The following is an 18,074-nucleotide window of genomic DNA, read 5'->3' on the forward strand; positions in this document are numbered from 1 at the left end:
TAAATGAAGCAAACCGAGTACAAGGATCAGTGTTTGAAGAAACAGCTGGCTGACCCACCCAGATGGTGAGTGAACACACACACCTGCTTAGTTTGCACCCTGCCTGAGCAGTGGTGCCTGGTGCCTTAAGCTTTCCCAAGGACGCTGCGAAGCTACGGGGACAATCCTCAGTCAGTGGGTAAAGTCGTGCTGGATTTAATTGTGGGAAATTTTGAAAGGGAAATGGAAAGCTTCCACTGAATAAACAAAAAGTGCTCATCACAAAGGAGTAAAACGCTGATTTACACAGACAGGTCAAACGTCCCTCTGTGTCTGTAATACCAGCACTCTCTCCTCACATTCTCAGTGCTGATGAAGGGTTCTGACTCGAAACATTGACCATCCTTTTTCTCCAACTGATGCTGCTCGACCCATGGCATTCCCCCAGCAGTCTGTGTTGACCTTTGGGTTCCAGCATCCGCAGTCTCCTGCGTGTCTCCCTCTGTCATTATTTTAATTTTAATTTAGTTACAGGCCTCCTCGCCTACAAGCCCAATTACATCCACATGACCAATGATCTCAATGTGCACCACACATCTAAGACCCCCTAAAATTTGTATTTATATCACCTTTCTGGGTGTGAAGAGTCACAATCCTCGAGACATAACATAGGAACAGGTCCTCAGCCCTTTGGGTCCCTGCCAACCATTAACCACCAATTTTCACTAATTCTATATTAATTCATTCTAATTCTTTAATTCTTTAATTCTTTAAACACATTCCCTTTAATTCCTCTCAGATTCGACTGTTCACGAACACACCAGGGGATCTTTACAGTGGCCAGTGAAGGAGCAAAGAGGTTGAGGATCCATCATTCAAAGGAAGGGAATCCTGAGCTCAAAGCATGGCTGCACATGGTGGGGTAGCAGAAGCAGAGGTCATTGGGAGGAGTGCAGTGTCCTTTCAAGTTTTAAATTTAGACCTATAAATTTAAATAAGATTAAAATAAATTTAGACATACAACACGGTAACAGGCCATTTCGGCCCACGAGTCCGTGCTGCCCAATTTACACCCATTAACCTACACCCCCGGTATGTTTTGAAGGGTGGGAGGAAACCGGAGCCCCCTCCCCGGGAAAACCTGCACAGACACAAGGAGAACGTACTTACTGACATGCAGTAAATAACTCAAGGGGCTGAGAGTGAGTCATTGATCTACAGGCTTTTATTCACAATGGACAGGGATCTCGTCCTGTGCCGTGACCCAGGCTTTCAGGGGAAGGGTCAAGGTGTTAGAGGCTTTAATACAAGGTCAAAGAGGGAAGGGCCACAGGATGGGGCAGAGCCAGGTAATCAGGGATACAGCAGTTCACCACGTTAGGTTCTTACAGACAGTGCGAAATTCGAACGCTGGTCCCGATCACTGGTGCAGCAATGGCGTTGTGCTAACCATTACACTGACCGTGCCGGCCTGCAGGACCTCAGCCAGAGGAAAGTCACAGAAGAAAAGGAATGAAATCACAAGGTGAATTTTAATGATGTTATCAACCTTCAAAGTCAAAGTTCAAAGTCAAATTTTATTTATTGTCACAGTACATCCATGACAACATGAACAGCTCTGAGATTCTTTATCCATAGACCAGACAGACTTCCTCATTATCAGTGATTGTAAACTGTACTAAAGAAGGTGTGAATGGAAGGTGGAGAATCACTGCTCTAGACCCAATTGTTACTGAAATATTTTGTGTGAGAAAAATTGTCATTGGCCCATTTCCTTTGGAGTTGTGAAACCATGCACATAACGAGTCAATGAGGGACAATTACAACAGTGAGTTTCAAACTTTTTCTTTCCACCCACATACCATCTTAAGCAATCCCTTACTCATCAGAGCACCGATGGTATAGGGATTGCTTAAGGTGGAATGTGAGTTTAGGGGCAGTTTGAAAACCACTGACCTATGGCAAAAGGATTACTTAAGGTGAGTGGAAAGAAAAAGTTTGAAAACCATTGCTCTTTCTTCTTTGGCTTGGCTTCGCGGACGAAGATTTATGGAGGGGGTAAAAAGTCCACGTCAGCTGCAGGCTCGTTTGTGGCTGACAAGTCCGATGCGGGACAGGCAGACATGGTTGCAGCGGTTGCAGGGGAAAATTGGTTGGTTGGGGTTGGGTGTTGGGTTTTTCCTCCTTTGCCTTTTGTCAGTGAGGTGGGCTCTGCGGTCTTCTTCAAAGGAGGTTGCTGCCCGCCAAACTGTGAGGCGCCAAGATGCACGGTTTGAGGCGTTATCAGCCCACTGGCAGTGGTCAATGGGGCAGGCACCAAGAGATTTCTTTAGGCAGTCCTTGTACCTTTTCTTTGGTGCACCTCTGTCACGGTGGCCAGTGGAGAGCTCGCCATATAACACGATCTTGGGAAGGCGATGGTCCTCCATTCTGGAGACGTGACCCATCCAGCGCAGCTGGATCTTCAGCAGCGTGGACTCGATGCTGTCGACCTCTGCCATCTCGAGTACTTCGACGTTAGGGATGAAAGCGCTCCAATGGATGTTGAGGATGGAGCGGAGACAACGCTGGTGGAAGCGTTCTAGGAGCTGTAGGTGGTGCCGGTAGAGGACCCATGATTCGGAGCCGAACAGGAGTGTGGGTATGACAACGGCTCTGTATACGCTTATCTTTGTGAGGTTTTTCAGTTGGTTGTTTTTCCAGACTCTTTTGTGTAGTCTTCCAAAGGTGCTATTTGCCTTGGCGAGTCTGTTGTCTATCTCATTGTCTTTATTAACCACTAAAACACTTTCCCCCACCCCCACCTCCCCAACAAGGGTTACTTCCTTTTCTGTGTTTGAGGGGCTTCCCCACCAATTTTAGCCCCTGAATGCTGGGTAGCGGAAAGAGCCTAGACTGTGGTCCTTCCCTCCATTTCATCTCTGGCTCTTTGTCCAACAACATTATCAGGAGGAGAGTCCTTCTGTGCTCCACTGCTCTGAAAGCCAATGGAATTTTGCGGTCTGAATGGTGGATGATAAATTCCTATAATTCAGACCCTTAATTGCTACTTCATCACAATTCCAGACAAGCAGTATCAAACAACAGCGTTGAGTCATGGGTGGCTCAGACAGAGAGAGGACACTGATGCCACTTTAACAACATTCAAATGCACGCTCAGTCTGTTAAAATTGAGGCCCTTCTAGAATGAGTTACAGTGGAAATAGAAGCAGGTTGATGGCGTTTACTCATTGAACAAGGAACGGAGCGTAAAGGAAAGTGACTCTTGGCACCCCTCCGCATTTCTATTCCTGACAGCAGGGCCAGCATTTTAAAGTGCAAGAGAAAGAGTTGGCATAACAAGCTCTGATCATCAACACTGATTTAATTGGCTATCTAACCATCCATTCAGGAGAGGGGACAGTTAACTCATTTTTTTCACAAGGTTGGTGACAAATGAATGGACTCAGAGGTTGCTGGGCGCAGATTGAAACTGACTTACCTGACATTCTTTAGTAGAAACTTGCCTATTTACTTGCTGGTTCCATGTTCACATTTCCTTGTGATATAGAAGGATGGAATTTAATCCATCAAAGCTATGCCAGCTCTCAGACCAACCCCGTCAAGCCCCTTCCCCACCTAACTCCTTCACATATCCATTAACACTCTTCTGATTTTCCTATTTTCATCCAACACAAGGGACAATTCTGGCAGGGCCATTAACCCACCAACCATAATGACACTGCAATGTGGGGGGAAACCTAGAGCATTGGATGGAAGTCCACAAGAAGAACATGCAGACTCCACATGGACAATACTGAAGGATAAAATTGCAGAAGCAACTATCTGCAACATTCCTGAGCCATAATGTATTGGCAGGTATTTTGACCATTATTTTACAACAGTCAACTAATTACAAACAAAAAATCTAACATCTAGTTAAATTCTTATCATAGTTCATTCTCAAATTTAAAGAATTTAACCAGACAAGAATATGAAGAATTTGGAGAGAAACATGGGTAGATTGAGTTAGGAGACAGGAAAGCTATCGCTCTTGTCTGGATTGTGGACTAGTTCAGTGAGATGAATGGCCTCAACCTCCTTGTGATGGTTGTTGCAATGATGGTTGAGATTTGGCATTGGGGTGAGTGGCACCTTGTCTTCGGGCAAGCATCATTAACTGAGCCACCTGATCATGGCCAAAGGCCTTGCAGCTTACAAATAAATTGCCATTCCAAGGGGGTTCTGCACTATTGCCAAGGCAGGCCTTCACCCTTCTGTGGTGTTGGTAAAATGAGGAAGGAACATGAAAAGCTGTAGACGCCAAAATCTTGAATGGATGAAGAACTGGTGGAGGAACTCAGCAGGTCAGAGACCATCCATGGCCGGAAATGATCAGTCAATGTTTTAAGTCTGAATACTTTATCAACACTAAGATAAAGAGGTGGAATTACACACATAAAGGGGAAACAACAGTCAGAAAAAATCTCTTCAGTTGAGGAGTGGTATCTTTGTCCTTGGCCGTCACCAAGAGGGGGCATTCACGGGCATTTCCCCCCAAAATGAGTTATTATGCCCCCCCACCCACAGCACTAGCATCGCATGGCTTTGTCTCCATGTGCTATAAGCATGTTACGTCGGAGGGAGGGGGAACTGTGATGGTGGCGCACAGAAGATGTTCATGGCAGTACGGCACCCAGACCCCACCTCTCACTGAGTGAGTTTTCGAACATCAGTTTGTGCCTCATCTGCGGTTACCGATTAGACTTGTTCTGACACTGGTGCTTGGTACCCTGGGCACTTGTCCTCCTCTCAACTAAACCCAAAATATCATATTAGCTCAATGCCCCTTTTTGTCTACAAAACTGGCTGCCACATTTCCCACTTTGCATGGTATTAGATTTTCTAAAATGACTGCAAAGTGCTTTGGAATGTCCTGTGCTCCTGTCTTGAAGGTGTTCCACATTATACTGACTCTAGCATATCCTCTTCCAAGACCTGGAAGATGAACTTGAGAGTCCTCACTGAAGTTCCTCACCACCAGGTTTTAAAACGTAGGCAAGGATACAATTTCCTTCTGCTTTGTTGTTTATTGTTCAATTATGAATTTTTTGTGTCCCTTTTGGTCAATTGAGGAAATTATGGTTGAGGATCAAAATGTCAGATCCAGCATGGCTGATCAGGCAGCAGTGATCCTGGGCCAGACTATGCTCAGTGCTAAGAACCTATTGGGCAGGATATGCCATTGGAGGCCCAGCACCAGATTCTCCACAGGCACATTCTATTCCACGCACCCTCAGAGATGACCAGACAGGGCCAAGGAGCATGGTCACAGGCTTTTGGACCACTCAGTCTATGCAGGACCTTTATCACTTATTTACACAAATCCAATTCCAACCCATTTTATTCTCCCACATTCTCAACAACTTCCCCCAGATTCCACCACTCATCTTCCCACAGGTGGCAGCACACAGCAGCTGGTTGGCCGACCAAACTGTACATTTTTGCAAGGTGGGAGAAAGCTGGAGAACCTGGGAGATAAGTGAAGCTGAGTCCACAGCTGGATCAGCCATGATCTTATTGAATGGCGAAGCAGGCTTAACAGACCAGATGACTGACTCCTGCTTCTTCCCCAATGAATTTTATTCACAATAAATTATTTACCAAAAGAAAACTGTTCAAAGCTTTTTACATCCTTAGTGTCATATCCATGCACTTCCATTCATGTGGCATTGTTATATTTATTTTCTAATGAGCACCTCTGCCACCACAGTAGTTTCCTCCTCTGTTGTTTGAGGAACTTCCCCTCAGTGTCAGCCCCTCAATTCCCAGTAACAGGAGGACTCTGGGGTCCAGCCATTCTCAACACAGACCAACCCCCTCTCCTCCAACACCCACTGGGGGTGGGGTCTCAACACACTTGAGAGAGCCCATGGACTGAAATCATAAAATATCTCTTATGTTTGTTTTTAATGGAGATGGTAAGAGAGAAGAAACCAACTAAACCTGACTGCTACATGGGGAAGGAGCCCATAAACTTGGAGCCAAGTCCTCAGGGCCATGGCCAAAAAGAGTGAGAATGGCTTCTGTGGCCCTTCCCCATAGCCCCCCTCACATTGGTTAACTTCTGCAACCTGGTATGTGCCTCATTTACTGTCCTCAATAATACAGAAGTAAGCCATTTGGCCCATTAAGATCCAGCCCAGCACCCAGGAATGCAATCTCATTAACCCCCCACCATGCTCCCCTGCTTGCAGGAGCTTGCTGACCGCAGGCTGCCTCTGTATTTCCTGCCCTTCAAGGCAACACTGCAGAAAGTAATTCAATGACTGTGACCAACGTTGGTGTCAGAACAAGACAGGGGGCATTAGGGTAACCGTGGAGGTGGGACACAAACTGTGGGGGGCGGGGGGGGTGCGGGTGCCATACCTGCCGTGAACCTCCTCCATGCGCCACTGTCACACTTCCCCCTCCCTCCGACATAATAAACGTGTGTGCTTAGAGCACAAAACCATGTGATGCTATTGCTGCGGGTGGGTGGGGGGGGGGCGCAGTAACTCTTTGGAGGGTGGCGTGGCCCATGATGCCAAGCCTGACTGTGACAAGTCTGCGGGGTTTTTTTTATTTACATCACGGTAGAAGCCGATTCTGGCCAAATGAAAACCATGCCGCCCAATTACACCCAGGGCCTGCAACCTCGTATATTTGGAGGGCGGGAGGAAACTGGAGCTCCCAGATAAAAACCCATCCACATCACAGGGAGAAACCTACAAATTCCTTATAGAGAGCAGCAGACTCGAACCCGGGCCACTGGCACTGTAAATAGTGTCACGCTGACCGCTACACCAGTGGGCCTCAACCTTTTTCTTTTCACTCTCATCCCACTTTAAGTAATCCCTAGGCCATCGGTCATCTGTGATTAGTAAGGGATTGATTAAGGTGGGCTGTGGGTGGAAAGAAAACATTTGAAAATGTTAGGTCTGCTTTGTTCATGAATGAGTGAGACAAACACCAGGCTGAGTCGAAATCAGGGTTCTTTGTTCTTTATTACCGGATTGTAACACTTGCGACTAACAAAGTTAGTCGGAGAATGCATTCTGCCGTTATCAGCAAAATGGTGATTTTTTATACCCTTGGATATGTGCTTAGAACATTATCATATCATTACTTGTCCAATGACTAAAACTGTTGCTATCCTTTCCCTGCTAGCTTCCTGCCTCTCAATCCATCAATGTCTCTCTTATCTTGTAAGTACAAGGATGCATTCTGTTACTCCTTAGTACTGGGTGACTCCTTCTCCGGTCCCATCTCATGATGTTTTACCTAACAGGAGTACAAGGACACCTCCCCTTCTTGTTACTGCCCTGTACAGGGTAACTCCCTACACATTCCCATCTCATGATGTTTTACCTTACAAAAACCACTGTTTTAATTATTCCTCATTACCTGCTCGGTTTCAATGACAATTTTTCTCAAGCGAAATATTTCAGTTACAACTGGGTCAAGAGCAGTGATTCTCAACCTTCCCCTCCCACTCACATCCCACCTTAAGCAATCCCTTACACAGAGCACCGATGGCCTATGGGATGTGGTATGTGCTACACTAATCATACCACCCCCATTAACATAGGTGTAAATGCAAGCACCTTCTGTTCACCTGCAGAGGAGCCGCAAGGTGATTGGCTCCTTGTTCCGTCAGCTGGCACCGTATTTAGATGTTGCAGCTATCTCATTCAGCTTACAAATGAAAACTTCAATTGATTTTGGTTTGGGTGGCCCCAGTCAGGGGAACACATTCTTTAGCTCATTGGATTGTCTGTGTGAGATGTGTTTCAATGTGGTCTTACCAATGTGAACAATGCCTGTGCCTGCGATGAATATGCAGAGGGATAGCTGCTGTCCATGTGTCTGATGCCTACGTTTTTCAAGCCAGGGACCCTGCTTTTATTCACTCTCCCCACCCCAAACCCGCCACCCAAGTTCTACATTTCAACTGTTCACAGTGGAGCTCTTCCTTTGCTCCTTTACTCGTGTTTTTGTTTTAAATTTTTTATTTTTCACACCATAAACCCTCCTTTACTCGTGTTTAAAAGAAACCTCAAACCCATTTCAAGATCTGTCACGAGCTTCCCGAAGATGCTTGCAACCCCTCCCTTTCATTACCATGACAAATAGAAGCTGAGGACCTTCCCCTTCACCACCCACCATCCTCCAGCTTCTCTCTCGGTCACTCCTATGCAGGACCTCACGCTTCACCGCACACAGCATCTGTGGGGTTTGGAGGACTGATGCCGAAAGAATGGCCCCCGGTGTCACTCAGTTTTAGCAGCTCCTTCACTAGCTGTGTGGTGGTATGTAATTCCACCACTAGGTCACCAGGGGTCACCCCAGTGACCTTGTCTATAAAGCAGTCCGGAGCTACAGTCTCGCCTTCCAGGTTCGTTTTGCAGAGAGACAAGACCTCTTAGTGTACATATTAGTTTATTAAAGCTGTCTTATACTCGCACTGCTGGTGTGGTTATTGTCAGGACAAGTTGTGCTTTAATAAATCTAATGCCGTTTGTTGTGGATCCAGTGCCGTGGCTTCAAGATGAGGACGTCAATTAATTTTTCATTAATATGTTTCACTGTACTGTAACACACCCTTCCAGCCCATGAACCCATGTGTGACCAATGAACCTAACCACCTTGTACATATTTTTCGAAGGGTGGGAGGAAACCAGAGCACCCGGAGGAAACCTCTCCAGTCTCAGGGAGAACGAACAAACTTCTTACAGACAGCAGTGGATTTGAATCTGGGTCAACGGTGTTGTAATAGCCTTGTGCTAACCACCACACTAACTGTGAACTGGAAACGGGTGACAGAGTTGCCCAACTGAGCCAGAGATCCGGACTCCATCTGGATTTTGAGTCCTGTCTTTGTTCTTCCTCAAACCACATGGGATTCCACTGGGTGCTCCACCAAAGATTAGGTGAGTTGCGAGGTTAATATATCACTGTAAATTGCCCCTAGTGTGGAGGGGAGAATGTGGGCCAAATAAAAAAAAACTGTTGGTGGAATCTATTCGCCGAGATCCAGACATAAAAGGTAAAAGGCTTCAGGGTTAACCAGGAAGAGCACAAAATCAACCTATTTGCTTTTGATGTTCTGATATATCTGATAGTTCAAATTGGAACTTTTCAGGGCTATAAAATTAATTGGGATAAAAGTGAAATTATGCCACTTACGGATGGGAATTATGATCATGTTAAAAGAGACTCTCAATTTAAGTGGCTGCTTAATGGGATAAAATATTTAGGTATAAAGATAGATAATAACACAGAATTTATACAAATTGAATTATAATTCATGTAATTTTATATAAATTCCCATGCTTCGGAAAATTGAGGATGATTTAAATAAATGGATAACTCTTCCAATTCCCCCCCCCCATCCGCCTCACTCATCGACACATCCCCACCCCCTCCTCTCTTGATTGATCAATTCTTCAGTAAAACCCAAAGAGGTGACGTTCCCTGCCCTGATGAATCTTGTGGCTGACGTTCTGATTCCAACTCATCAACTCTGTTCTGCTTTTCTTGAGCAGTTACTGCAGATGCGGTTACCATGGTTTCCATCAGCCCCCACATACTGTTTCAACAACCCATCTCCTGCCTTACATTCCCTGCCTCAATTAAATTTAATAATTTAGTGTAATTATTCTTCAAATGTAAAGCTGCGTCATTGGCCCCAACCTCAGCAAAGGCCCCTTAATGATCAAATCCACCCTCTATTGATGCTGCAATGAACGGTCACTGTAACTGTGTGTAGACACTCCAACCAGCTGCCTGACCACAGTGAAAAGAAGGATAAGCCCATTTCAGACAGTCTGACTCTCCCCTCCGCTATGCACTTCTAAAAAAAGGGAACTGCTTTACATGGCAATGCATAATTATGGGTTAGTGGCGTAATTAAGACTGAAGTTTAATTCTCCATGTGTCTTTCTAAATGAATAATATTATTTTGCTGGGAAGTCTGTTTCCTGGTTACTTCGAGCAGCTAATCTCAAAGGGGGCCCTACGGCCACATTGAATCAAAAGCCCTGTTTTCGTTTCATTTCAAGTAAAAAGCATTTAAAAACTTGACTGTTTCACAGGAAAGTTGGCCCATAAACTTTCAGAAGAGTCCTGGAGTGGCCATAGCTGAAAGAAAAGTTGAGCAGTGGTTCTCAACCTTTTTCTTTCCACTCACATCCCACTTTAAGTAATCCCTATGCCATTGGTGCTCTGTGATTAGTAAGGGATTGCTTAAGGTAGGATGTGAGTGGGAAGGGACGGTTAAGAACTGCTCTAGACTCAACTGTTACTGAAAGCTTCGGCTTGAGAAAAATTGTCAGTGGCCCATTTCCTATGGAGTTATGAAACCATGCACATAACAAGTCAATGAGGGACGATTAAAATAGTGGTTTTCAAACTTTTTCTTCCCACCCGCATCCCACATTAAGCAATCCCTTACTAATTACAGAGCACCGATGGCATAGGGAATACTTAAGGTGGTCTGGGAGTGGAAAAAGGTTGAGAACCACTGATTTAGAGCATTCAAAATTGAAATGTTCCTTGGCTGTCCGTAACCTGCATCACATAATGCAGGTGCAGTGCCTATAACACTAGGTTCCAGTGGCATTCAAGAAGGACCTGTTTCATCCTCATGCTGTGACCTAATAATAATGAGTGGCGTAAGGAAGCGAGAGCACTGTTGCAGGAGATGATTTCCACCTGCACTATAGTCAGACTGGATTGACAAGTTGGGAAGGGCTACACAACGGCACAGGAACCATGATGTCTGTGTCGTCCATGATGCCAACTTTAACTCATCCCACCTGCCCACACATTGCCTGTTCAAACGCCTCTTAAACATCACTATCAAATCCTCGGGAGTAAAACACGAGACTCTGCAGACACCGTGATGGAAGTAAAAACACAATGCTGGAAAAACTCTGCTAGTCAAACTTACTGACTTTAGAATCAGAATCAGAATTTACTGTCAAGAAATTTGTGCTTTGCAAAGATAATATAGCAAGGATAAAGATACATAACCAATAGTTCAGGCTTGAGCCCTTCAGCAAGGTGTGAGCAAAATGTAGGCAGGTGTGGGCCTAGATTTTGCTCACGGGCACCCACCTACATTTTGGTCACACCTTGATGAAGGGCTCAAGCCTGAAACATTGGTCAATTATCATTATGTTTGCTATATAAAGTACACGGAGTTTCTCCAGCTTTGTGTTTTTAATATCGTATCTGCTTCCACTAATTCCCTTGATAGAACATTCCAGGTGCCTACCACTCTCTGTGTAAAAAGCTTGCCTTGCAAATTTCAGCTCTCCCTTTAAGTCAACACCCACCAGTATATGACATTTGACTCTGGCACCTACCTTATCTATGCCTGTCAGTTTTATTTCTCAGATCGATGCTTCAAAAATATCCAAGTTTGTCCAATCTCTCCTGGCCGTTTATAACCTCCAATCCAGGCCACATCCTTGTGAGCCCTCTTCTTCACTTCCTCCAAAACCTCCACATCCTTCCTGTGGTGTGGCAAACAACACGCAATGCTCCAAATGTGGCCAAACCAAAGTTTTATGCAGCTGCCACATGATTTCTTGACTTGTATACTGAACACCCTGACCAATGAAGACCAACTCTGTACATCTTCTACCATCCAATTTACTTTGCTCCTATTTTCGGGGAGCTATGGATATACCCCAAGATCAATGCTTCTCGGAGTCCTATATACATCAAAGAAACAGGCTCTTCATCCCAGCATATCAACCATTTGGCTCCTTTACACTAATTCTGTCTTCCTATGACAATGAGAGAGGTTCTACACCCTGTGGATTTTGTCACAAGTACACAAGGAGCTCGTCACATCTTTCCTGATTCATTGGCTCACATCCAAGAGAAACCTATCTGTTTCTTGGATAGAGAAAGACAAGATTCCCGTTTTATATGGGACATTTCCCTACCTCAGCTCCTGAGGAATATCATAGTTAATTTGCTCAATGCAGCAATATAGAAATTATATCATCTCATTCGTGTGTCCAGGTTGGATGTGATCAATTTCAGAACTTTTTACACGAGGTATTTAACCAGATTGCCTTAATATAATTTTGTTTTAGTTATATACCTCATTAAAGTCTCTGAAAATAGGAGAGAAACTAATGGGTCACAATGCAGAGAAGAAACATTTTGCGAAGTGAATGGTTGAACAAGCTCTTTCTTACTTGAGTGAGCTCTGACTGTGGGAAGCCTCATCTGCTGAGAGTGGTAAGCCTTCAATTTTAATGATTAGGTGTGGTGGTTTAGATTGGAGATGGCTTGGCTACTGTCATCGGGTTCCAGGCTGCTCAGCGCCCCTCAAATGCTGGCAAGAGGCGAGATACCATTTGCTCCAATTGGATATGTTACCTAACTCCAAATGGGAAATGGAACTTCCTGCAACAGGGGAAACTATGGGGCAAAACAATGCACTGGCTTTGTGTGGAAGATCTATTCCAGAACAAGCAGTTCCTCTAGCCATATACCTTCTGGTCATACAGTTCCAACAATGACAGTAATTTTTGATGATGTTAATGAGTTAATTATATGGGTGTAGTGAACTGGGAATTCACTACTGGTGCGATGCTCTAAGACTGGCTCCTCCCTTGACTCTGCCCCCACATAGCCCGAGATAAACCCTGGACTCCTGCCAAAACCCCAGTTCAGTCCACAGACCATGTGTGCCAGTCTTATCGAATAAAAGCATGTTGTGCTCTCAGTCGCACTACAATGGGTGGCTTGGTTGGCATAGGAGTGTGTGCAACGCTATTACCGTGTCAACAACCTGGGTTTGAATCCAGCGCTGTCTGTAAGGAGTTTGAACGTTCTCCCTGTGTCAGCGTGGGTTTCCTCTGGGTGCTCCGGTTTCCTCCCACCCTCCCAAACGTACGGAGGTTGTAGGTTAATTGGCTGATTGGCTCATGTGCTGTATGTCTAAACTTGTCTTGCTGCAGCTGAACTGGCTCTTGGTCAGGAGAAAGTCAACAGTATACATTCCCTTTCCAGCCGTGGGAGAGTTCGAGACCAGAGGGCTCAGCCTCAGAATAAAAGGACATCCCTTTAGAACAGAGACAAGGAGAAATTTCTTCAGCCAGAGGGTGGTGAATCCGTGGAATTTGTTGCCACACATGGTTGGGGAGGCCAAGCTATAGGTAAATTAAAGTGGAGGTTGATAGGTTCTTGATTAGTGAGGGTGTCAAAGGATATGGGGAGAAGGCAGGAGAATGGGCTTGAAAGGAAAAATAATCAGCCTTGATTTGAATGGTGGAGCAGACTCAATATGGGCCTAATTCTACTCCTAATGAACGCAGATGAGAAATATGCTAGATAGATAATAAATATTCATTAGTCAAGAATATGGATCGTTGAGCAGATATATCCTACAAAAATAAGGAAAAGACAGATTTAGTTCATTAGTGCTCCCTTAGGCTCTGCTCATAAAGTTAGGAGCCAGTGTAATGGAGAATCTTGTAGGCAGCCAATCTCCCACTTAGTGCTTACACTGGGACCTTTGGTTCCAGATATCATTACAGTACAGGTATGAACAAAAGACAAGGCTTTGTTTCCCACCAGTCCTCAACTGGCTGCTTGGTCTGGAATGTGCCAGAAGACCAGAGAGTGGCCAACAGTGTGCCTTGTGTTAAAGAAATGCTGCAAGGATGAGCCCATGGATCTCCAGGCCGGTTCGGTGATGGGCAAGTTACTGGAGGGGAGGGGATTCTGAGGGAAAGGCACGGACTGATTGTGGAAAATCATGCTTCACAAACTCGACTTGAGTTTTTTGAGGAGGTAACCAAGAAGATCGATGAGGGCAGGGCAGGAGACATTGATGTGAAAGTTAGGAAGGCCTTTTTTAAAAAGATTTTTTATTGAATCAAAATAGCCATATTTTTATAAAAAGATACATACAAGAAAAAAACCCAACAAAAACAAGTGAGGACGCAAAACGCTCCCTCCCACACCCCCCCCCCCCCCCCGTTATGGTAGAAATTTCTCCCACATTCACAATTAAAATATAGCAAATTTGATCGTAAGGTAATGAGGCCCTAATATATAATAAGGGATATATTACTACATTACGCAGATAGCAGGGGCACAGGACGACAGGGATCTGGACCAATTCAGAAGCCGATGTGTAAAGACGATAATAAGGCCAAAAAAAGCCCCATATTTTTTCATCTGTTGCTGGGTCCCTCCTCACACTATACAAGATCCTTCCAGGTGAACTATAGGATGTTAACTCATTTAACCATCGCCTCTGTGAAAGATTTAGATTTCCAATTTTGTACTTTTTCCCAGCTGTGGCTGCAAGCATTATTAAGTTTTTTTTGTGGTTCACATTAAGATCCTGTAGATCTTCCAAATCCAGACCCTAGGGTCAAGTGAAATCTTGGTTTTATAAAATCTGAAGCTATTCTAACAATGTATTTCCAAAAATCTTCCAGATGAGAGCAATTCCAAAGCATATGAAGTAAATCTCCATCACAAGTTTTACATCTCTGACAATTGGGAGAGAGGTTATGGAATACTTGGTGCAGTCTGTGTGGAGTCTAGTAGGTCCTATTAAAGATATTAGACTGTATTTTTAGTTGTATGTTTAGTTGAGACATTTCATGAATCAGCTTCAATGTAATTGCATTTAAGATCTGATTCCCATTTATTTTTAATATCACCCTTAGTATAGATTGGCAAGTTACTGTTTAAAATAATATAAACAGGCAATGTCAGACTCTTTGTAGTGTGCAGGCCTTCATGAAGCAAGTGCTTTTTGAAGGGGGATTCTGTTGGGATTTGAGGGTAGTCTGTATAACTGTTATGGACCCAGTGTCAAAAATGAAAATATTTGAATAAATTATGGTTTGGTAGATTGAATTTACCCGACGATTGTTGAAAATTGGTGAAGTTATCTTGGCTATATAAATCTTCCACTGTTTTTATACCACTATTAACCCAAGTTTTAAAAATTCCATCTGCAATCAGGTGGGGGATATTGGGGTTATTCCACAGAGGAGTTTTCCGAAATAATGAGGTATCTATACCAATAACTGCCTGAGCTTCTTGCCATGCTGCCAAAGAATTTAGAATTATAGGGTGCTTGGTAATATTTAAGAGTGCTTTCTTAGATGTTAAAACAGGAAGAACTTTTAAGGGAACATTTTTTAGTTGATGTTGTTCAGTAGGAACCCATCTCGCCTCATTGTCCTCAGAGTGGAACCAACACCATAGTGGACGGAATTGAGCTGTAAGGTTGTAACATTTAAAATGAGGAAGATTTAATCCTCCCTTGGCGTAAGGGGCCTGAAGGGTTGAGAGTTTGACTTTATTTTTCCATAAAAAGCTGCACATTGATTTGTTTGATTCAGTAAGTAGACTTTTGGGGATTTTAATTGGGGCACATTGGATAAATATAGAAATTTGGGGAGTACATTCATTTTAATTAAAGTTCACTCTTCCAATTAAAGATATTAGCTGTTCCCTCCATTTCTGTACATCGATTATAACCCGATTTAATTATTTAATATAATTTTCTTTGAGGATTTTGTCTGCAGATCTCCTAGTTTCTATGCCGAAATATTTAAATCTATTTGGGCACCAATGCAAGGGTTTGACTGGGTTATTATCCTGTATATTAAAAGGCATGACTTCACTCTTTAAAAGGTTTAATTTATGTCCAGAAGCAGCATTGTATTGATGGAAACACGGTAGAAGGAAGATTAATGATTCTATTGAATCTGACAGAAAAATTAAAAGATTGTCGGCAGAAAGGCCTAGTTTGTGCTCAGTTGAGCCAAATTTAATGCCGGTAATTGTAATATTAGAACGAATAGCAACAGCCAATGGCTCAATACTTATTGAGGACAGCTGCAGAGCACTTGGGCAACCTTGACGGACACCTCTGGATAGCGGGAAGACACTCGACAGGACTCCATTAGTTAGAATTTGAGCTTTACGAACTTTAGGAAGACCTTTGACAAGATCCTGCATGGTAGGCTGGTCTGGAAGGTTGGGTTGAATGGGATCTGGGGTGAGCTGGCCAATTGGATACAGAATTGGCTTGATGGTAGGAGACAGAGGGTAGTAGTGGAGGATTGTTACTCAGTTCGGAGGCCTGTGACTAGTGAGGTGCCAGAAAGATTGGAGCTGGATCCACTGCTGTTTGTCATTATATTAATGACTTGGATGCAAACATGATCAATAAGTTTGCAGATGACAACAAAATCAATTGTATAATATTTTGGCTACCTTTCCCAGGCAGTGGGAGATGCAGGTGGAGTCCAGGGAAGTTTGTGTGATGTTCTGAGATACTTCCTTCCATTATAAGATCAGAAACGTGGCTGTTGACTAATGATTGCACCATGCCCTTGGACCTGCAGCTCTGCAGGTAATGCCTGAGCCAGGCAGTGAGATCTGGGCACTCCTGGGCTTGGATTGCAAAGTGGTAACATTGGTGCCCCAACCATGCATGGTGATGACTATCTCCAACAAAGGTGAAGCTCACCATCTCTTTCTGACATTCATGGTGAATGTCCATAGGGACATTGCCTCACAGGCCCAGAGACCTGGATTCAATCCTGACCTGGGCTGCTATCTGCCCCTTCGATCAACCCCTGCATATGTTTCCTCTGGGTGTTCCAATATCTACCCACATCCCAAAGACCTGCAAAACTGAAGAGAGTTAGTGAGAATGCAGGAGAATGAAATAAAGGTGATTAATGTAGGATTGATGGCCAAGGAGCCTGTTTCCAAGTGGTGTCTCTCCATGACTCCATGATGATGGGAGGTCACCATTGACTCGATACTCAGCTTCACAAATACTATGGCTACAATCGCAAGTTGAAGGCTAACAAACCCTGCACAGGCGTTCCCATCCACCAGAGGATACAGCTCAGAATATTCTCCCCTTGCCTGGATTTGTGCAGCGTCACAATGCAGCTCACTGTCCCAGATACAGCAACCCACACAACTGGCTCCCGAACCCAACGCACTCTGCAGCTCGGCCCACTGAGTTCCCCCAGAGAGTGTGTTTGGCTTCGGATTCCCGCATCTGCAGGCTCTCTGCGTCTCTGCATTGGCTCCCCAACCATCACCGTCACCACTGCCACCCTGTGGCTGCAACGTGCACCACATGTAAGAACCAACTGAGTTACCCAATCCACAGCAAACCTTCATCCATCCCTCAAGAGACGTCTTAGAGACCCACGATTTCTTCCATCGCGAAGGACTCACAGAGTAGGAAAATGGGGTATACCATCACTCTCAACTCCCCCTTCAAGACACAGCCTGTCTTGATGTGTTCATTTATTGGCACCTGGTCCCAAATATTCTTTCCTCAACATACTCTTACCACAAGTCCAGCAATTCAAACAGGTTAGTCCCAAACACATTCCCATGGGGAAGTTTAGCAGGGAGTATCCCCACGGTCCAACAGAGAATACCATAAATCTTGCTTTGTTATTTTATATTACAGTGAAAGCATTCACCAACCTCAAACCGTGCATCTTGGCGCCTCACAGTTCGGCGGGCAGCAATCTCCTTTGAAGAAGACCGCAGAGCCCACCTCACTGACAAAAGACAAAGGAGAAAAAACCCAACACCCAACCCCAACCCACCAATTTTCCTCTGCAACCGCTGCCACCGTGTCTGCTTGTCCCGCATCAGACTTGTCAGCCACCAACGAGCCTGCAGCTGACGTGGACATTTACCCCTCCATAAATCTTCGTCCGCGAAGCCAAGCCAAAGAAGAGAAGGCATTCAGGGCTGAACCGGGCCCTTGAGTTGCTGACATGAAAAACCATTAGCACCAGGCCCACGGCAGAATCGATCGGGTAAGTTTGTTAAAAAAGGTCAAGTGCACAGGATTCAGTCCCAGTGAAAACAATTTCACTTCTTACAATCTTAAAGCAATGGGTTTAGTGGTCGAGTGGCTCCCTCACTTGTGGATGAAGGACCCATAAGGCTTGTGGGCTGCTAGAGGCTGGCTCATGGGATCCAGGTATTGGAACCGGGATTCAAGAGGCTGTTGAGGGCAAGAAGGGCCCCCAAAG

The 18,074-nt window shown here is 44.6% G+C and overlaps 2 protein-coding genes across 6 annotated transcripts in view; both read right to left on the reverse strand.

The window, feature by feature from the left end:
• Positions 1-18,074, reverse strand: part of map7d1a (MAP7 domain containing 1a) — a 163,856-nt gene that overhangs the window by 134,210 nt on the left and 11,572 nt on the right. The window lies entirely within an intron of this gene.
• Positions 1-18,074, reverse strand: part of LOC138741584 (mitogen-activated protein kinase kinase kinase 5) — a 202,778-nt gene that overhangs the window by 14,207 nt on the left and 170,497 nt on the right. The window lies entirely within an intron of this gene.

This window comes from Narcine bancroftii, chromosome 8 (assembly GCF_036971445.1).
Source record: "Narcine bancroftii isolate sNarBan1 chromosome 8, sNarBan1.hap1, whole genome shotgun sequence".
Classification (NCBI taxonomy): domain Eukaryota; kingdom Metazoa; phylum Chordata; class Chondrichthyes; order Torpediniformes; family Narcinidae; genus Narcine; species Narcine bancroftii.